Source organism: Malaya genurostris, chromosome 2 (genome assembly GCF_030247185.1).
Source record: "Malaya genurostris strain Urasoe2022 chromosome 2, Malgen_1.1, whole genome shotgun sequence".
NCBI lineage: Eukaryota > Metazoa > Arthropoda > Insecta > Diptera > Culicidae > Malaya > Malaya genurostris.
Window position 1 is genome coordinate 275,029,094 of NC_080571.1, and position 22,193 is coordinate 275,051,286.

General features: G+C 39.6%; 1 protein-coding gene and 2 long non-coding RNA genes across 4 annotated transcripts in view; all 3 read right to left on the bottom strand.

Moving 5' to 3' along the window:
* The window catches only part of LOC131430140 (chitin deacetylase 1), a 71,413-nt gene that overhangs the window by 35,116 nt on the left and 14,104 nt on the right, over positions 1 to 22,193 (bottom strand). The gene's annotated exons all lie outside the window — the stretch shown is intronic.
* On the bottom strand, positions 1,115 to 1,534 carry LOC131430143 (uncharacterized). Its single transcript, XR_009229492.1, has 3 exons — positions 1,403 to 1,534; positions 1,287 to 1,345; positions 1,115 to 1,232 (listed from the first exon to the last, which is right to left on the bottom strand). It is a non-coding gene; the product is annotated as an uncharacterized LOC131430143 (long non-coding RNA).
* LOC131430144 (uncharacterized) lies at positions 10,314 to 10,681 on the bottom strand. Its single transcript, XR_009229493.1, has 3 exons — positions 10,550 to 10,681; positions 10,434 to 10,492; positions 10,314 to 10,379 (listed from the first exon to the last, which is right to left on the bottom strand). It is a non-coding gene; the product is annotated as an uncharacterized LOC131430144 (long non-coding RNA).

The following is a 22,193-nucleotide window of genomic DNA, read 5'->3' on the forward strand; positions in this document are numbered from 1 at the left end:
AACGAATTGGGCTTTGATCTGCTTCCCCACCCCCCATACTCGCCACATCTAGCCCCCAGTGACTACTGGCTCTTTGCTGATCTTAAAAAAATGCTCCAGGGAAAAAAATTTGGCTCAAATGAGGAGGTCATCGCTGAAACTAAAGCTTATTTTGAAGCGAAAGATAATTTTTTTATAAACATGGTATTGAAAAATTGGAAAAACGTTGGAACCATTGTATCACCCTAAAAGGTGATTATGTTGATGAATAAAAAAAAATTTGCAAAAAAAATGGTCACAAAAACATGGCGGCCCAGCAGGGACTTGCTTGTTACATATACACAATTATTTTGTTTACTCAGTGACTCTTCCATTTTTTATCGTCCGTACACTGCGTTTTGTTACCGGGTTTCTTCTGATGGGCACAACACCAGTATCCATGAATAGACACAAATAGTCTTCAAATGCGAAAGCTTCCTTCTGAACTTCTACACGAATCCATTTCTATTTTTGTAAACCAAAGAGCACGAATTCAATTCACGAATAAACTGACAACAAGTCACTGTTCGAAATTGTACACAAGGGGTCTACCAATAATGGTACAAATTGTAACGAGGGGATCATGAATGAGTGTATCACTTACATGTTACCACCCTGCACATTGGTCGCAGTTGATGGCTTAGTTTAGGGGTTCCCAAAGTGGTCGATATATACCCCTTAGGGTCAATATCCTTTTTGGGGGGTCGACGTAAACGAGAACTTACTATGGGGGTCGACAAGGTATAGAAATCTACCCCCTGTTGTTTGATATAAGTTGTTATTTGAAATATTTACGTTAAAAAAGTTGTGTTTATTTGACCATCCGCAGAAATTCGTAAGTATTTTACATCAATATTAAAAAAGCAAGAAATTTAATTTTCAAAGGAATTTGTTGATCGGGTTCTGAGGTCTAAGTTAATTTTAGTAAAGGAGTCCACGACCCAAAATAGTTTGAGAACCCCTGACTTAGTTGATGAAAGTTGTTTCTGTTTTTCTCATATTATTGTTCCCAGGAACAAGATAGGCAAACACTGTTCTTGATAGCAGATTTGATCTCAATTCAATTTATTTACGACTAATACAGCTTCAAGCTACAATGAGTTTATCACTTTAGGTTATGTTTGATAGAGGATATTAAGATTACCTACATAACAGTGTTCCGTTCAAATTCATAAGATAGAGATTATCTTTCCTGCGCTAATACGTTGCTGGTACTGTTATGGACACATAATAAGTATCAAGCATATATTAAATCAATTCATTCTTACTTGTATCTTCACTCAGTATTACTGATCAGCAGTCAACAACGTGACAATCACCGAATTCACTATATAATTGCAAAATATTAATAATTCAATTTCAAATGTGCCTTAATATTAACTACCTGCTATAAATATCTTTTAATACACTTGTAAATAATTTATTTGAAATTTCCGTTAAACTGAGCGAGCACATCGACACTATACTTTTCTTCTCACTGTGATTAGCAGGTTTCTGTTAATCTCTTTGGTGGTTCAGCTCAGCATCCGTTCCCATTATTTTCGGAAGAGTTGCCAGTCGTGAGGTATCGGTGCCAACATTCCCCTTCCCGTAAAGATGAGTACCAAACTCAGCATTACCGTTTTTTGAAACATCAAGCACTGCCAGGTTAGAAACCGATCGACGAAGTAATCCCGCTGAAGTCTGAACTATAACCTTCCTTACGCGACCATCTGAGCTTGGCAGAACCTCCTTAATACGTCCCCGTACCCAACCATTTCTTTTGCAATCATCGATAATTACTACTAGATCACCAGGCTCGACGGGCTTTGTTTCCTCAAACCAATTGGTTCTTCTCGTCAATGTGGGTAAGTACTCACGGACCCACCGTTTCCAAAAAGGCGGGTGGGTAATGTCAGAGACATAACTGGATGTCGTGAATACGAAAACAACTGACATGTTCCTTAACACTTCCGAATATCAATTGTATGAATTATGCACGCATTCCCCTTTTTCACATTTTTCGCAAAAACAAAGAAAGCTTCACTTGATCTCGATTACTGTGAATTTCACACAGCGAAAAGTGCACAAATCTAAGCAAACTGTTCTTGATTTGTAGTAAACTGAGGATATTTCCCTACGATTTGCAAACAACAAATCCTAATAGTTCTTTAGAAAACTTTTAGAGCCATTAGAACGGCTGATATTGTGCAATGCTCTCCACCGTTGTTTTTTCCCAATGCTAATGACTGGCAGCTGTGACGAATTCGCTCTTGTCGAAAGCGAAACTAGCTGTGCAGACGACACAAAACACATCTGCTCATAGGGGCGATAGAATCCAAACTGATTCAATTTTTGTTAAGAGATTTCCTTTTATGTGATTTCGTTTGTAGCTTTTTCACTAATGGGCGGTCCTAACGGCTATAAAAATAGCCGCATTCAGAATTTTAATGTTGATTATTTCATTTCGGATTTGCATAATTTATTGAAAGAAACTATCAATATGCTGAAGGGACTCGTTTCTAGCATTCAGAAAAGTCAAATTGCGTAATTCTCTACGACATTAAACTCTGGAACATTTTTCGCAAAAACAAAGAAAGCTTCACTTGATCTCGATTACTGTGAGTTTCACACAGCGAAAAGTGCACAAATCTAAGCAAACTGTTCTTGATTTGCCGTAAACTGAGGATATTTCCCTACGATTTGCGAACAACAAATCCTAATAGTTCTTTAGAAAACTTTTAGAGCCATTAGAACGGCTGATATTGTGCAATGCTCTCCATCGTTGTTTTTTTCCCAATGCTAATGACTGGCAGCTGTGACGTAAGCGCTCTTGTCGAAAGCGTGCAGACGACACAAAACACATCTGCTCGCAGTGGCGATACAATCCAAACTGATTCAAGTTTTGTTGAGAGGCTTGTTTCTACCTGATTTCGTTTGTAGCTTTCTCACTAATGGGCGGTCCTAACGGCTATAAAAATAGCCGCATACAGAATTTTAATGTCGATTATTTCATTTCGGATTTGCATATTTTATTGAAAGAAACTATCAATATGCTGAAGGGACTCGTTTCTAGCATTCACAAGGACCAAATTGAGGAACTCACTGCGATATTCACCACTTTTCGGAACATTTTTTCCGGACGATTTGTTGTACAGCAGCAGATATTTTGTTCTCTTCCTTAGAACGCGTTCTGATTCTTATCACTCTCTCAGAGGGTAAATTTTGAAAAGGCACCCCATAGTAAAGTAAGTCGTATTCACGACAAAAATGGGTTGTATAGAGGTACAGTAAAGTAAATTCCGCATAATTCTTTAGGAGTATTATTATGGTTTTAAGAACAACCGAATAGAAGTCTGGAATAGAGAACTGGACCCTGAGTTCAAGACCTAAATTTAGATCCAATAACACTCAGAATCCAGTTTCAGTCGCTGCTGGTTCTCGCCTTGGTGGCCAGCAAACGAATGAGAGATGCGACCTGAGCGTTTGAGGATTTAAACCACGCAGAAGGTGCATTCTCCGTCGCTGCTGCTGCTGGCTGGTCCTCTCGCCTCGATGGCCAGCAAGCGAATGAGAGATGCGACCTGAGCGTTTGAGGTTTTTATTAACCACGCAGAAGGTGCATTCTCTCTCGCTGCTGGTGGAAAGTTTAACTCCCGCTGCTGCTGCTGGCTGGTCCTCGCGCCTCGATGGCCAGCAAGCGAATGAGAGATGCGACCTGAGCGTTTGAGGTTTTTATTAACCACGCAGAAGGTGCATTCTCTCTCGCTGCTGGTGGAAAGTTTAACTCCCGCTGCTGCTGCTGGCTGGCCCTCGCGCCTCGATGGCCAGCAAGCGAATGAGAGATGCGACCTGAGCGTTTGAGGTTTTTATTAACCACGCAGAAGGTGCATTCTCTCTCGCTGCTGGTGGAAAGTTTAACTCCCGCTGCTGCTGCTGGCTGGTCCTCGCGCCTCGATGGCCAGCAAGCGAATGAGAGATGCGACCTGAGCGTTTGAGGTTTTTATTAACCACGCAGAAGGTGCATTCTCTCTCGCTGCTGGTGGAAAGTTTAACTCCCGCTGCTGCTGCTGGCTGGTCCTCTCGCCTCGATGGCCAGCAAGCGAATGAGAGATGCGACCTGAGCGTTTGAGGTTTTTATTAACCACGCAGAAGGTGCATTCTCTCTCGCTGCTGGTGGAAAATTTAACTCCCGCTGCTGCTGCTGGCTGGTCCTCGCGCCTCGATGGCCAGCAAGCGAATGAGAGATGCGACCTGAGCGTTTGAGGTTTTTATTAACCACGCAGAAGGTGCATTCTCTCTCGCTGCTGGTTGATGATTCCACTCCCACGACGTCTGCTTCCATCGAACGCACAAGAAGAAATGATCGATTTTCGACCACGGTTCCCCTTTTATACGCATTCAGTTGAAGATATGTGCCTGACTATCTCAAAATCGTCGTCCTTGCGCGAAAAACCCAAGCGAAAGTAAAAAGTTTTCCGCGTTGTTTTCAAATTTTAAGAAAACTTAATTTTTGAGTTGTTTGTGGTTATCGCACACTGTTCAAAATATTATCCTGAATTCCTGATCATATTTTTGATGAAATGGTGAAAGAATTATGTTGCTACCATTAATACAAGTCGAGATATTCGCGATTAAGTTCTGCCCATTCTTCCATATGGCTAATTTTGAAAAGGCGCCCCATAGTAAAGTAAGTCGTATTCACGACAAAAATGTTTAGGTTTTGTTGAATAAGATTTCTCATACCCAACGCGACTTTGACAGGATCAGGGATTACAACGGGTGGTTGGTTAATTCCGTTTGAACTCATCAGGATGAAATGGTTTGGTGTTAAAGCTTCTTGTTCTTCAGAGTCAAGAGGTAGGTACGTTAGCGGACGAGAGTTCACTATAGCTTCAGCTTCAACCACAAAGGTTTGCAGAGCTTCATCATCAAACTTTCGAGCCATGGGTAAGCTTGTTAATGCAGTTTTAACCGAACGCACCATCCTCTCCCATGAACCTCCCATGTGTGGAGACGATGGAGGGATAAACACCCACTTAGTTTGGGCATTGGTGAACGAGACAGCTGAATCAAATAGTGCATTTTCCAATTGCTTTTGCAAGATGTTATTAGCTCCTTTGAAATTACTACCGTTGTCTGAATGAATTTCTAATGGTTGTCCCCGTCGACAAATGAATCGGCGAATGCTGTTTATGCAAGACTGGGTTGAAAGATCGTAGGCAACCTCCAGATGAACGGCGCGTATAGTAAGACACGTGAATAACGCAATCCATCTTTTTGCGTTAGAGGGACCGAAATAATCCAGACCTACATAACTGAAGGGTCGAGTGTAGGGTGCCAATCTGGCATTAGGTAGAGGAGCCATTCTAGGTGTGATAACCTTAGTTCTATAGATTGCGCACCACTTGCATCGCCGTGAAACCTTTCGGACAAGAACCCGAAGCCGGGAGATGTAGAACTGTTGGCGGATTTCATTGACGACGGTCTCCGCGTTCCCGTGAAGAAATTTTTGATGGTAGCTGTCCACCAGAAGATGTGTTACAGTATGATTCGTCGGAAGAATGATAGGGAATTTTAGGCCAGCTGCGATCCACTTCGCAGTACAGATGCGGCTGTCGATACGTAAAAGGCCGTGTTCATCCGCGAATGCTGTTAATTTATAAAGTGGGCTAGATTTGGGAATTATTGATCGTTCGCGGGTTTGAAGATCTCTATTACGAATTAGAATCGACACTTCATCGGGGTAGGATTCAGCTTGCACTAGCTTCCATATGATTATTTCCGCAGCTTTGAGTTCTTCATGTGTTAGCGTTAACTTTGTTGTAAGTTTTCGTGCTCGTGTGTCTTTTGTAGCGAATCTTTTGACAAATGCAATGGTTCTTACTAGGCGATTGAGTTTTGAAAATCGAGTGAAGTCGATAAAGATGTCTTTTGTTACAATTTGATGTAAGTTACACGGTCGTATTTCTTCATCCGTCGCGGGTATAGGAGTATCCAGAGTAGGCCATTCGCTTTCGAGAAGTTCCAGAAACTTTGGTCCCAAGAACCATCGACTGGAGCTAGCAAATAATGGCCTGCCATGCCATTTAGTGGCTTCATCTGAAACATTGAGCTTGCTTGGTACCCATTTCCACTGGGTCTCTCTGGAAGATGATAATATTTCGCCGATTCGACAGGCTACAAATGGTTTATATCTTCTATGATCAGACTGAATCCAAGCAAGAACCGTTTTAGAATCAGTCCAGTAGAACGATTGAGCGTGTTTAACACCATGTCCTTGAGCGATAAAGTCTAGTAAGCGAACTCCTAACACCGCTGCCATCAATTCCAACCGTGGTATTGAGTGATATTTTAATGGTGCTACTTTAGTTTTAGCGGTTACTAACACAGACCGCGGAATTCCATTCGGCGCTATGACTCTGAAGTAAATTGCTGCACAGTATGCCACTTCGCTTGCATCTACGAAAACATGGACTTGAAGGGATTTGTATAGATCTTCGTTAGCCTGGTCGAAGTAGCAACGTGGTATCTGGATACGACTTGTCTGCTCAAATAAGTCCGTCCACCTTTTCCATTGTTCGAAAATCTTATCGCTGACGCAATCATCCCATTTCATTCCTGTTCGCCAAGCTTCCTGCATTAAAATCTTTCCATGAACAAGAAAAGAAGCTAGAAGTCCCAAGGGGTCAAAGAGACTCATTACACACTTCAGCATTTGTCGTTTAGTTGGTCTCGCGCCCGTGGTAAGTAACAATTGAATTTCTTCGCTGAACAACATCGAAAACGACAGCACATCGATGTCCGGAATCCAGTGCATACCGAGTACTCGCTCAAAACAGTTGGTCCCAGAAAGCGTAAGATTTTTTGATTCTTGTATGGTCGGCTGTCCTAGATGGTTTAAGACGGCGAGGTTATTAGAAGCCCATGCATGGAGGTCAAATCCTGCTTTGGAGTGGATGTCACGTACTTCGCAGGCAATCCGTTTCGCCTGCTCAACTGTAGAAAAACTATCTAAATAGTCATCCACGTAGTGGCTTTTTAGAATACCTTCGACGGCTCTTGGGTACTGATGTTGGAATCGTATAGCGTTTTCATTTTTAACATATTGCGCACTCGTCGGTGAGCATGTTGCACCAAAGGTCAAAACGTCCATAATGTGGACTTGAGGTGGGTCTTTAGGACTATCGCGGAAAAGGAATCGTTGAGAGTTTTTGTCGGAGCGTGTAATAGCAATCTGGTGAAACATTTCTCTTATGTCGCTAGAAATAGCAACCGGGAATAGACGAAAACGGAAAAGTACGTAAGGTTGTGGAGTTAGTAGGTCGGGCCCCGCAATAAGTGAAGAATTTAAGGATATTCCTTCCACTTTAGCCGCAGCATCCCACACCAGTCGTATCTTTCCGGGCTTTTTAGGATTAGCTACGGCTCCTAAAGGCAAATACCACACACGCCTCGGGTCGGCCTTGATCAGTTCAGATTCCGTTGCGCGATGGGCATACCCCTTTTCGTGATACTCTTTAACCTGTCGATGAACACACTCTTTTAGTATAGCGTCCTTTTCCATTCGCTTTTCTAAGCATTCAAGCCGACGAAGAGCCATCGGAAAGCTGTCCGGCATTTCAATATCGTCATAACGCCAAATCAGGCCGGTTTGAAATCGACCGCCAACCCTTTGAGTAGTCTGCTGCAGAATTGCTCTCGCTCTGGCATCTTCTTTAGATTCGGGTGGCTTAGTAGTCTGCACACCCATATCTTCGGCATTGAAATAATCCTTCAGCATGGAATCTAACGCATAGTTCGAATTGCAGTCACATTCATGATAGTTTAAATGTTCGAAATCTCGGTTCTTGCCGAGGCTTCCATAGACGCACCAGCCTAGTCGAGTTTTGACGGCGTGTGGTCCATCATTTCCTTCTTTCATACTTTGTGGTATGGCTAATGACAAGTTTCGTAAACCTATAAGCAATCGAGGATGTGCATTTTCATAGCTTTTAACGGGCAATCCGACCAAATGCGGAAAGCGGCGTTGTAGTTCGTCGAACCGGAGAGTTTGTGGGGCTAAATTTAAGTTAGCTACGGTACGCGCATTTTCAAGTCTGTGCTTATTTTTATTATCAAGACCCGATACGTGGAATGTAACCATTTCTGATGCATGTTCCGTGCGTGTCATATTGGCTGTCCACTTCAAACAAAGGGGTAAAATGGGGCCGCTAATATCGAGTTGGTCTACCAATTCCTTTTCAACAAGAGTGGTTGTTGAACCCTCATCCAAAAACGCGAAGGTATCAATTGACTTAGAATTACTATGTAAAGTGACCGGTAGAATCCGGAAGAGAACTGATTGCCCGCAGTGATGGTACGTAAGGTTTGAAACATTAGAGCTTTCTTGAGTTGCCTTGGTAACGGGGTTTGTGTGTAGTAGAGGATGGTGACGAAATTGGCACTCGTTAACGCCACAACGAACGAGACTTCTACAAGCCCTTCTACCATGAAAATTCAGACAGCAACGGCACAGTCTAGCACGGTGAATATGCTTCCAACGATCCTCAACACTACATTGTTTGAATTTATTGCAAGCTGTCACGCGATGATTTTGTTCACTGCATATTGGACATAGCTTTCTCACATAATTTTCATCTTTTTTTATTGTCTCGTATGATTCATCAATATGTGTATTGATGAATCCTCTTGATTTCGATTGTGAAACGGCTGGTTGATAAACTTTGCTTACGGACTCTATCATACATGACATGAACTCGCTAAAGTTTTGTAACGTTGTTTCTGGAACGGTTACAAGATGTTGTGCCCACTGAAGCTTCACTGTGGTTGGTAGTTTTTCTACGACCTCTTGAAGAAGAACTGGATTTTTCAAATGTGCATGTTGGCCAGCGATGATGAGATGCTGCGTCAGGTTACGCACCATGATTCCAAATTCAATCAACATATCTAATCTGTCCGGTTTTGGTGCTGGAAACTCGCGCATATTTTTAATTAATTTATTTATTATGATTTCTGGTCGTCCAAAAAGCGTTTGTAATGTTCTCATGACCTCTGGTACTGATTCGGGAGTTAATAGATAGTATCTTACAGATTTTAGTGCATTGCCTTTTAAGCAACGCTGCAACCGAGCGAGGTTCTCCGTATCGCTATATCCACATGCCACTGTTGAGTTATTGAAACTGCTCACGAATATTGGCCATTCCTCGGGATCTCCTGAGAATTCAGGTAGATCTCGTGGCATAACTTGCCGGGCTGCTAACTGTTCCGGAGAAGGTCTGAATGCATTCGGGGTTTTCGAAGTTAATTGTGGAACTGGATTCGGAGGCATGATACGAGGAAGCATAGGTGTCAGCCTTGGTGATTTTTGTTGACGTATTGGTATTGGTATATCTATATTTCCTTTAGGGTTCATTTCCGTTTGCAGCTGACATCTCTCAATTGCTTCTCGTAAAAGTTGAAGCTGTTCTGAGGTCGGTACAGAGCTTTGCTGACACTTATCGAGTTGCTGGTGAAGTATTTGAAAATCGTTCATACTTAATTTTTCTCTTCCATGTACCACTAAGCTTTTTGGTGCTTGATTTATTTTACTCGCAATTGTAGGTCTCCTTTTTCTTTCTTCCTCTTCTTCATTGATCGTAATTTTGACACCTGATGCATTTTGATTCGTTGTCGTAGCATGACTTTCTATCCAGCTAGCGACTGATTTCGTACGGTTTCGAGATTCGATCTCGATCACTCGACTTTTTACACTACGGCGATCGTCATCGTCGTTTGCCTCTATGGTTGCCTCAAGCAACTTGCATTTTTGCTCTAAGAATCGTTTTTGCAATTCTAACTCTTGTTGCTTCTTCTCATACTCCTGTTTCTCGGCTAAGTGTTGGAGCTCCAATTGTAACCTTTGTCGACGACTAGCTGACGTCATTTTAGACGAGGTAGAACCCGGGGCAACGGGTAAAGGAAGGCATCTAGAACAGATCCAGCTTCGATCGGCGATGGTGTCTGAAACTCCGGCGCACGAGTAATGCCACCAGTTATCGCAGTGATCGCAGGCTACGACGTTATCAGCACTATCAGGTCTTTCGCAAGCAACACAGTTGAAGATTGAATCATTCGGGTCTCCAGAAACAGGACTATTGTTAGTCGGTTGTGCCATTGTTATCTTGAAGTATTGTTCCCAGGAACAAGATAGGCAAACACTGTTCTTGATAGCAGATTTGATCTCAATTCAATTTATTTACGACTAATACAGCTTCAAGCTACAATGAGTTTATCACTTTAGGTTATGTTTGATAGAGGATTTTAAGATTACCTACATAACAGTGTTCCGTTCAAATTCATAAGATAGAGATTATCTTTCCTGCGCTAATACGTTGCTGGTACTGTTATGGACACATAATAAGTATCAAGCATATATTAAATCAATTCATTCTTACTTGTATCTTCACTCAGTATTACTGATCAGCAGTCAACAACGTGACAATCACCGAATTCACTATATAATTGCAAAATATTAATAATTCAATTTCAAATGTGCCTTAATATTAACTACCTGCTATAAATATCTTTTAATACACTTGTAAATAATTTATTTGAAATTTCCGTTAAACTGAGCGAGCACATCGACACTATACTTTTCTTCTCACTGTGATTAGCAGGTTTCTGTTAATCTCTTTGGTGGTTCAGCTCAGCATCCGTTCCCATTATTTTCGGAAGAGTTGCCAGTCGTGAGGTATCGGTGCCAACACATATCGAAAGGCTATGGCATCACTGTGAGAATAGTCTTTTGATCTGAGTCTCGGAGAGCCAAGTGTCATATACCGTTCGACTCAAACCGATGAGATGCTCTCAATTTTTTTCGGGATTGGCGAACCGATTTTCACAAACTAAGAATCAAAGGAGAGATCTTATTCTTGATTTCCATAGCTAATTCGTTGGACTAAAACCAACATATCGTTGTTTCCGACTAAAGAAGCAATATCACAGAAATTTCACTCTTACTAATGACTTTAATATATGGGATGGACTTAGCATTTGAGATGATTAAGGGTACGGTTATCTAATTACAGTTCGTGAATTGAAAATATTCATCAACATTTCTTATCACACATAACGCATGTAGCGAATAAAAATCTCTCTCTTGCATGGATTCGTGATACTTTCGATTTCTATTGGAAGCGACCTGTAGCCAGTACATAAATTAAATGAAATTATCCGTTTTCGTAGTTAGCAATCTAATGAGGGGTCTGTGGGAAAAGTACGCATACGGCCGGCGCTTGCATAAAAAAAAAATATTGCGCACGACTAAAGCCTGGGGAGGCGTTTCCACTTAATCAAGATGAGTGCGCTTTGAGTCGTTCGCCGTAATAATTTTGGTTCCGGGCCGTAATCGATATCATTTGATAAATTGTACTGCCAATCGTGAATTATGCATGTACGTGATTTTGTTTTGATCCGAAAATTACTGCGTTTAGTGTAATTAGTGCAGTTTATGGAGGATGGAAAAACAATAAGAAATGTTAAAAGCGTTTCTTTTGATAAAATAAAATTGCATTTAACTTAGTTGTACGAAGAGAAAATATGAATTGCAATGCTCTCATCAGTTTTGAATTTTTCCTGTCTTTAGCGATATACAATCATAGACAAACAGTCAGGACATTCATACAAGATTCTTCAATCAATTTAACGGTCATTTCATGTTTTCCTTCATGATGGTGCCACGTTACCTTATCAAAAACATTCAGTCTGTCATCTAGACTGTGTTTATTTTTCTTGTACAAACAGAGTTGCCATTCATACAGAATTATGAAGATTTCATGCCGAATCAGTGCGGTAAAATTTCATTTTCAATCGAATAATATAAGATGATTTGATTTATTTGATTTTTGCTGCCATTTTCAAGTGAAGTTCCCGGAATTCATCGTCAGTTGAATAATCGTACCTAGTCATTTGAAGTTTTGCTTGCTCAGTTTCGAGTGCCAAGTAGTCTAGCTCCTTCACTGCATTCGTTTTTGTTAGTAAGCAAGTTCGAACGAATAGAATTATAAATGGAGTAAAGTATTGAAAATGAAAACTGAAGGATTAAACAATTAATTTATGTGTATTATGTGATTGATATTTTAGCTATCTGGTTTGTCTTTCATCTATTATCTTGAACCAATTCGAATGTTTACATGAACCTCATTTGAAGGCAGCTCTCACACTATTGAAAGAGATATTTTGTTACTTCAAGAGATCAACTGACGGTGGTTGAACTGAGCCTCGATTGAAGAGAAACGAGTGATGAACTGAATGCTGACCGCAAACATTGTGTGTGTCAGAGAGTGAAGTTTACTGCATTAGAGAGATCGTCAATGTGTTCCACATTAATTTTTGAATTGAATTGAATGAAGTTTTACTGCACTGTGCAGAATACAGATTTAATACATAATGCCAAAAATAAAAACAGAACTTTACCTGCTTCACCAAAAATAATAATATTTAAAAAAAATCGTCTGTGTCTATTCCAAAGCTTCGGTTTCATTTGTAAACACCGATAAATGTATTTTTCAATTACCCATGAATTGATGTGATGACACATCATTTCGTTTCATCAATGCGATTCCAAAAAGCTTAAGCATGGAATTGTGAATTTGGCTAGTGCAACAATAACCTGAAATACAATCCAGAGAAAGGAATACCAATTGCATGGCAGCTTCTATTGGTATTCTATTCAATCTATTAAATAAGCCCGGTGTGTCCGAAGATGTGCTTTACTGGTGCATATCACAAAACAATAATCGGTTTCACGTACCTGAGAAGTCATCCAGAACAACGTTGAGAAAAATGTTTCGTTGCATTAACATATAATTATAGTGATTTTCACTGTCTGCTAGAAAAGATTGCGATGCGATAAGATAGCGACAAAATGCCGCAAAGATAGCGAAACTGTCATTCGCATCGATTCAACCCCTTCGAGACCACAAGCCAGAAAAAAATATTTTTTAAACTGACCGTTACAATAACTAATTTTTTATTTATCATTAAGAAAACTTCAGTCATATTGAATTCATATTGATAGTGCGTATGTGGCAGATTATAGCTACAACTTGCACGGATTTTTTAAGCGAGTGCTATTTATTTGACATAATGTACGATTCAGACGATCCGCCTCCTTCCGTCACCGTCACCGGAACGTTAGCTTCCGCCAACGCCTTGGTTTTCAAAACCTCGTGCTTTAATCGATTGTGCTATTTGTCTAATCTAAAAAGTTGGTCGTCTTCGACAGATATACATTTGTTGATGCTATCGATGAACAATGAAATAACAATTGTCGCTAAGGAATTTTACCAGTTGAAAATGCAATTGGCCTCAATCCAACAGCCGATTAATTTTTCTTTTGGCTCTAATGCTAGTTAATTTCAATACAATAGACAGCGAAGGAGTTAAAACAACTGTCCAATTTTCTGGCAGCGATGTCAGGTGAAATTTTAGGCGTCTGCGTATTAGAAATGGTCCTATGCGACCTCAATATTTAGAAGTATGACAAAAAAAAACCAAACGGAAACCATACAGTAATAGCAAAAGTCATTAAAATGGACGATTGTTTATAAAAATTTCGAAAATCTGCAAAAAAGTCGGCTTAATTGCAAAGTCTGCTAACAACCGAAATTGCAAATTTACATACCAATCTGCAAACCTGGCATCAGTGACGCTCATTATTTCGCAATCCTGCGACGATTCCGTCGCATTCTATGTCCAGCTGTAAATTTAATTCGGACGATTCATCTTTGAATATTGTTATGCCTTTAACAATAAAACACTTAGCACTTTATGATACGTGTTCTTTATTTCCATGTGTACATATCTCTAGTAGTATGTTCGTTTTCTCTAGGTAGTCTAATGCAAAGTGCAACAGCTACAGCAGCAGTTAACCAATGACATGTAGTCATAACAATTCCCCTTTACTCATAAAACAAAACATTTCATTCCTTCAACTTCCATAATCTGATACTAATCCAATGAGTAATCGTCATACCGCTTCGGTTTCTTCGTCGTTCTTCTGGAACGTGTAGACATCGTAGGAAGGCTGTCTCCTTCTGCTACTCTCTCCTTCTGAAGTTGATCGTGGTTCTCTGCTTGATTCTTTGAATTTTCCGCGTTCAATTCCATTGGTATTAGTTTCAGATGTGCACAATTTCTACGATATTCTTGCCCTTCGGGTGTTCGGATCGTGGCAGCATTACCCTGGACGTCGATTACGTCGATTAGTGGAGTCAGTTTGTTTTTCCGTATCGTATTCTTCATCAGGACACTGCTACCCACCTCCACGTTCGATTCCTTAGCTGAATTTCTATCATCGTAATAATCCTTACTATACTGCTTTGCAAGTTTATCGCGATCACGAATTTCATCGTCGAGTAGTTTGTCTTCATCGAAATGTGGAAAAACATCCTTGAACCGTCTCCCAAACATCAACTCGGCTGGCGAAACTCCTGTGATTGAGTGTGGTGTAGCAGAATACATGTATAGATAATCTTGTAGATCGTCCATCCAGTTGGTATGTTTCATGTTACTGATCCGTAAGATTTTTAACAGAGATCTATTTTGTCTCTCCACCTCTCCGTTTGCTCTCGGCCAATAGGGTGTGGTCTTTGTTAGTTTGACACCCATATCTACGAAACAATCCTTGAATTCAGTGCTGCTAAAGTAAGTTGCGTTATCCGTGGCCAAGACATCCGGTCGTCCCAATTCAGTAAAGATTCTGCGAAACCGCTGAGTTCTGATGATGTTACTTTCGTGACGACCTCAACTACTTGATAGCGACTGTAGTAGTCTATCACCACGAGAATAGATTTACCACAGGGCAAAGGTCCCAATATATCTGCACACAGATAACTCCACGGTTTGGATGGCAATTGTCGTATGTGAAGTGGTTCTGGAACAGGATTTCTGCCTACGGCCTGACACTCCAAACATGATTTACAGAATTTTTCAACTTCCGAATCTACGCCCGGCCACCAGAGGGATGCACGAATTCTTCGCTTCATTTTTCCACATCCTGGATGTCCAGTATGTCCCAATTCCAGAACTCTGCTTCTTAGTTTTACTGGAACAACGATTTTATTTACTCGCAACAGAACATCACGTATGCAGCTCAGTTCGTTTTTGAACGCTTTGTATTTCTGCAATTCTTGTGTCCATCTTTCGGAATACAGTGCTCTCTTGACATGTAAAATTTCATTGTCTATCTCCGAAGCTTCGATTATGTCTGTCATCGTTATAGCTGCAGGACGTCCAGATTCCACAATTGAGCACAGCATTTCATCCACGCCTTTGTCGAAACTTTTGCTGGGAATATCACGGCACAGTCTCGACAAGGGGTCAGCAATGTTTAGTTTCCCTGGTACGTAGACTATTGAGAACCTGAAAGATTGCAGTTTGAGGACCCATCGTTCGATTCTGGCACTCGGGACTGACTTCTCTCCGAATAATGTTTCTAGCGGTTGATGATCCGTAACGAGGGTAAACTTCAATCCTCTGAGGTAAACTTCGAATTTCTCTAAAGCCCAAACGATTGCTAGAGCCTCTCGTTCGAGAGGAAAGTAACGTTTCTCTGTTGGACTCAAACTCTTGCTGGCATAGGAAATTGCTCGGGGAATACCTTTCTCCAGCTGCACCAATACTGCACCTACTGCTACACTGCTTGCATCTGTGATCACTAATGTTGAATTATTTGGGTTGTAATACCCCAGATGTTGGGGGTCCGATATAGCTGCCTTTACTTTTTCGAATGCCCTTGTTTTATCCGTCGACCATTCGTACTTTGTTCCTTTCATGATCATTTGTCGTAGTGGCGCAGTTATGGCTGATAGGTTGGGAATGAATTTTCCTACATATGTAACAAGTCCCAGAAATGAACGCATTTCCGATATATTGTCCGGTTTCCGGAACCTTCGAATAGCGCCGAGTTTGTCTTCCATCGGTAAGATACCTTCGGGGGATAGCTCGTGACCCATGAATGTAACACTCTTCTTTCTAATCTGACACTTTTCCTCGTTCAACTCAATTCCGTGTTCCGCGAATCTACGACGAACTGCTGCAAGATGACGATCATGTTCTTGTACCGTTCTTCCGTAAATCAGCACATCGTCGATAAAGTTTCGTACTCCTTTCAAACCTTTGAGAATGCGCTCCATTTCGCGTTGAAATATTTCGGAGGCACAATTCATCCCGAACATCAGTCTTTTGTAACGATAAAAAGCTGAATGAGTCACAAATGTTGTTATTTCCCGGGATTCCGGTGACAGTTCGATTTGGTGAAATGCCTTCCGAAGATCAAGCTTCGAGAATACCCGACATCCATTCAGGTAAGGCATTATTCCGTCAAAAGTAGGTAGGGGGTGACGATCAGGAATGATTGCTTTGTTTGCCGATCTCATATCTACACAAATACGTACTTCCTTTCCGCCGTTTTTAGGTCTAACTACGAGCGGAGAAACCCATGACACCTTCGATGGAGCTAATTCGATGACGTCTTGGTCCATCAAGTTCTTTAATTCATTTTCCACCAATCCCTGTAATGGGATCGGGATACGCCGACAGGATTGATGAACTGGTTGTATTTTTTTGTTGATGTTTAACTTTACCTCCAAATCTTTAAATTTTCCGAGTGGCCTCACAGGTTTCGATTTTATTTCTGCCAGATCTGATTTTATTTCCAAAATTCCGAGTTCCATGGCCGTTTTTCTACCCAGCAGGTTGCTACCAGCTCCTTGGATTACGTATATTTCATCATGGATTGTTTTGTTCGCAACTGCTTTTTCTGTGTTTAGTTCGATTCCAATGGGTTTAGCACCTCATTCTGTTCGACACTACATTTGAACACTGGCAGCTCTGCTTCCTAGCTTTTATAGTCGGCGTTCATCGAAGTGAAAATTAAATTTTTCTTCATTTAAGAATTCTTTTCGTGGGTTTTACACTGTTTTTCGGCAGAATCATACTTTCTGAACTATTTTTCTGTTATTTGGCCATCCTCGTCGCCAAATTGTTATGCCTTTAACAATAAAACACTTAGCACTTTATGATACGTGTTCTTTATTTCCATGTGTACATATCTCTAGTAGTATGTTCGTTTTCTCTAGGTAGTCTAATGCAAAGTGCAACAGCTACAGCAGCAGTTAACCAATGACATGTAGTCATAACAAATATTATACGAAGCCTGGCATCCCTGCAAGCAGCTGCTTTGTGATTGAATTTTTATTTTCATTATTTTTATCCATATAATTATTTGTAATCACTGCCTATAAATTTGGTGTTTTGGTGTTTTGAAAACGTTGGAATCATATAAAGAATTTCAAGACCTTTTATAAGCATCTTAGTTTGTGATATTTCGTGATCTCAACGAACTAAGTCGAAAGGCTCTCCGGGCCTCGGTTGTGAAGTCGGTTTTGAGAAATGCAAAAAATGGGTTCACGTTTTTTATGAAACTATGTATTTATTTTGGAGCCTAAACTTTCCAAAAGAAACAAAAGTTTTGGTTTCTTATTGTCAATAATATGGAAACCGATTGCTTGTCAAGATAGAGGTAGTTTTATTACGATGACTAAATTCCATGAAAATTCGAATTGATACAGAATCCACCATATTGACAAGACTATTTCCTGTTATCAGCTTTAACAAGGAGCCTTGCTGAAATCGATGTATAAAAGTGGTGTAGTGGAACGCCGTTGAAACAATTATATTACTCTTCAAGGATTAATGCTTGGTTAAAAAAGTTGCAATATGAAAAAAATGGAGTTCTGTTTGTTAGACTGGAAACTTTTCGACCGATGTGTCATAGAACTGATTCTAGAAAAAATTCTAGAATTACATACTGATAAAAACAAAATATTATAAACATCGGGTTGAATCGTTTTACGCATCTTTTCGCTCTAAATGATCATGTAATGCCATGCAGGTGTTTCACTAATATCAATTTACAAACGATGTCACCTAATTATTATGTTTTACAATATGCGGCTGGTTGTTTTTATTAATTGTGACAAAAGCGTAAAGCGAAGTTATCACAAAAAGCAATGTTAAGGTGAATCTAAATGCCAAGATAAGCAAAACTGCGAAAAACAGTGCGAACATAAATAGCCAGAAATATTATTTACCTTCGCGGTGTGAATGATAATTTGAAAATTCATGGTTGGCAGAACTCATTACGGTAATCAGAGTTATGGCTCATTTATCATGACGATAACTCAGTGATAGCTGAAAGTGCTTTGCTACTCCCATAGCTTCAGGGACCGGATATCGGAAACAAATATGATCAGTGTTATTTCGGTCAGCAGTCAAGTGCCATGAGTTGAATATCATTTAAATTTGAGGTTGTGAAATCTAAGAAAAAGGGTGGTACACATCGTTTTCATGCATACATCAACTGATTTGCTGGTTTTGATAGTTAATGTCTCTCTTACCTCTTAATGTTCTCATTCCGAAATTAACCAATTTTCTTAAGCGTAGGTTCAAATACGAATGATATTTACACAGACAACTGTTACACTTTTTATAAATATATCGATTATTTATAAATGTTTTACTTTTACTATTTTATCAATTTGATGATTGATTCTGAACTCTTTCTCGACATCTCCTGTATCACCATTTCTCTTCACTTTTCCTCAATCTATTTTAGTAGTTTTGTCAAGAGTTCCATTTTTTCGATGATGTCTTTTTGAATAGTGAATATTTTTCCTAGTCGGATCAGAAGAGCTAATTGATACTTAGTTTTTATCATAACAATTAATCCGTAAAGCGTAAAGACATCTTGAACTTGATTTTTGCTAACAAGCTATGAAGCAATAACAACATGCTATTTTTCTATTTGCAAGTGTTGATTTTGCCCCAAATGCGAACTTATTTTCATATTTCAGTTATATGATTCTTATTTATTTGTAAAATAAAACCTGTAAAGCTCCATTTACTTAATATCTGGACGTCCTGCTTCACTCTCACAGCGCTCCTAGTGTTCGGTTTTGGTGGTGTATGATTTATTTAGTTTTGAAAAGTTTTGGCTTATGTAAACAGAAAGAAGTGCTACAAAAACTTGAAACTGTCGGTACGGCCTATTATAGAATTTGTTACGGGTCCGACTTTCGGTTCTGGAATAACAGGAAGATGGGTGTTGTAAATTTCAAACCGTAATATGAAGTAATGATGATTAATTTTGGACCTTGATAGCCTTGACAGCCTTGAGTCGAATATATCATTGATTTTGAATGGAGGTAATAAAATTCGAAGAAATTGTCTGTTGAGGCTCTTTCTGTTCGTAGACTATTGTTGTCTTTTTACCTTTCTCATATAGAAAGGTTATGCAATCACTGTGAAAACCGATTTTTGAACTGGGGTGGGTGGGCTGGTATATGACATTCGGCTCACTTCGCCTAGCACGCAAAATGTACGTATGTGTGTGTAGGTATGCATATAACGGCGTGACCGATTTTAACAAACTTAGATTTAAATGAAAGTTCAAGTAAAAGTTCTCATAATTACATACAAAACTGCCAAATTTCATCTGGATCCGTCTTCCGGTTTCGGAATTACAGGAATTACAGAATGTTGGAAATTGGATACAGATATACAGAGAGGTTAAGCAAAACACGAAGATATATTTCAAAACTGGGCTCAAAACAATTCAAATCGGTAAGCCTTGTCAGTTGACGACCAAAAGAATCGACTTCGGATATACCAGTCCCTGGCTTCTGGTTCCGTAGGCACTGCTAATATTGTTCACAAACTCTAAAATCGAACTTATTTTAATCAGCGATGGCTTGACCTATTTTTGCAAAACTAGTTTCAAATGAAAATTACTGAATTTAATCCCGATCCAATTTGGAGTCCCGAAATTACAGGGTTATGAGTGTTAAAATTTTTAAACCTTTATATAAAGCGTACTTGCGCTGGTACGGAAGATGAGAATACATCACCGCCTCTGCGAACGAAGCACACCGCGTGTTGTGTTCGGTTTCATACATGTGGTAAAACAAACGAAAAGCGACACCGAAGCTCGGGGTTGCAAACACAAGCGAGTCCATCGGCACCGAACACACATCAGCAAGTTTTCGACCGTGTTGCCTAAGGTTGCTGTCAGAGTGAAAGCGTCACGCCTAGCGTCGAGGCGCGCGTGCGAGCTAGTTGCATTTGATCAAAGCTAACCTGTCAGATAGAATGCGATGCGAAAACAGTACATCGCATTGAATCGCTTCGCTTCGGTCCGCGTTCCGCGTTCACTCTGACATCAAGCTAAGATTGAGGCAAATCATAGCCACTTGACAGGAAATGTGGCTAATGTGCAACATATTTTCGGATGCTTCTCAATGGGTTCATGTTTATTTGAAAGACATGCGTCGGACTTCGATTCTTCGTGTTGTATAGGACATTTTTGCAGCATTTGGAGTGCAAATTAATTTTTTAGAGGTCAAAAATGTATCTATTTCAGAACAAAAAGAATTAAAAGATTAATCGTCCATCGTTTGTTACTACTTTTTCCCACCTCTCAAACAATTTTCCAATTCCATCTCGAAAAAATGTCTCATCTTTTGAATGGATCCAAGCAAACTTTAGATTTCTGTAAGGATATGTTTGTGCAGTTCGGGTCGGGTACCGGGGAAATTGAATACATGAAGAGAAGGTTCAATTGACTAGACGAACCCAAGCATGCTTCGCTGTACTTGGTCACTACGGCATTCACTTTACAGTCCTATTTCTACTGAAACAAATTCAACAGAAACATTATTTCTCTAGATTTGTTTCCCTTCTACTTTGCCGCCGACACTGGTTCGGGGTAGTTTGATTAGTAAAACAATTTCCCTGGTTAGGAGTTAGCTACGGGTTCGAGTCCAGTCTCTGCAGTAACGTTTTTTTGCGGTTTTTCAATACTTAATTGCATTCACAATGTCAATTTTTCAATCTGTTTTATCCTTTAGATACTGACATTAAACGATATTATCATTCGAAGCCTACCTATCAATGGAATGACTATGTAGTTCCTGGCTTAGGTAATAAAATATGTATGTAAATACTTACTTACTCTCAATAACACAATGTATGTTTACAACGAAATATGAAATCAAAATTATGTACATTGAGAACTATCCTCACTCGGCGAATGACCTAAAATAGGTTAAAACCGAAATAAATAAATAATAATAATAACTATCCTCACTGCCGTCGCAATGCCTTTGAAATTAAGAAATCTCGGTAAATTATTCTGTTTTTTGTTAAACGGTTTAAAAGCTATAATTGTTTAGCGTTAAGCGTTTTACATTTGGAGCGTTTCTGATTTCTTATATGTTATCGTTGCTTCAAAATGGATTATATTTCGATTGCGGCAACGATACGATTATCGTAATTATTATGATTACTCCAATCTTTGGGTTATCGATCGATTTCGAGACGGTCACTTCTTGTAGTTACATTGTTGTTACGAAATTGGGGCATTTTTTAGGGGTTGAGTATTTATTTATTACCGGACGTCGAATCATTTCGGTTTGCACTACCAGCGAAAAACTCGTTGTGTTGTTACAACAAGCCGCTAATCTACGGATAAAATTTCTTTCTTTCGGCGAATTTTCACTGTGAGGCGACGTGCTCACTTGTTAAGAATTTCGAATTTGATGTATAATTGATTGTTTATTTCTTTTGACAAAGAGGGTATTTTAAATAATCAGCAAATAAATTCTAAGCCAGTAACTATACGATTAATTTGATTAATTGAGCCTGATTAATCACCTGATGAAGAGGACACCAAATTTATTTGAAATTTGATGCTCAGTTTGCTCACATGCCAAACTTCAACAAAATCGGTTATAAGAAATTTGTTTATTTTCTATGAAAAACATGAAAAGATTTTCCAAAAATGTGTCTGAATGTAATCTTTGTAGCCATCATAAGGTTTATTTGAAAAAAAAATTCATACCATAGACATATTTTTTCAAAAAATTGTGAAAGATCACAAAAAAACTCATTTTTGCAGAGCTATTTTGGATAAGACTCGGAAAAACCTCCGAATTTTTAAGCCATTTTTGCCCTGCAGATAGATGAAAGCTTTTTAAAGGTCTGTATGTTTTTGGTTTTGGCAATTTTTTTAAAATGGCCTTAACCAAACCAATTGAAATATAGTGCAGAGAACAAAATGACGATCTTGATATGAACAAACCGAAAGAACAAAA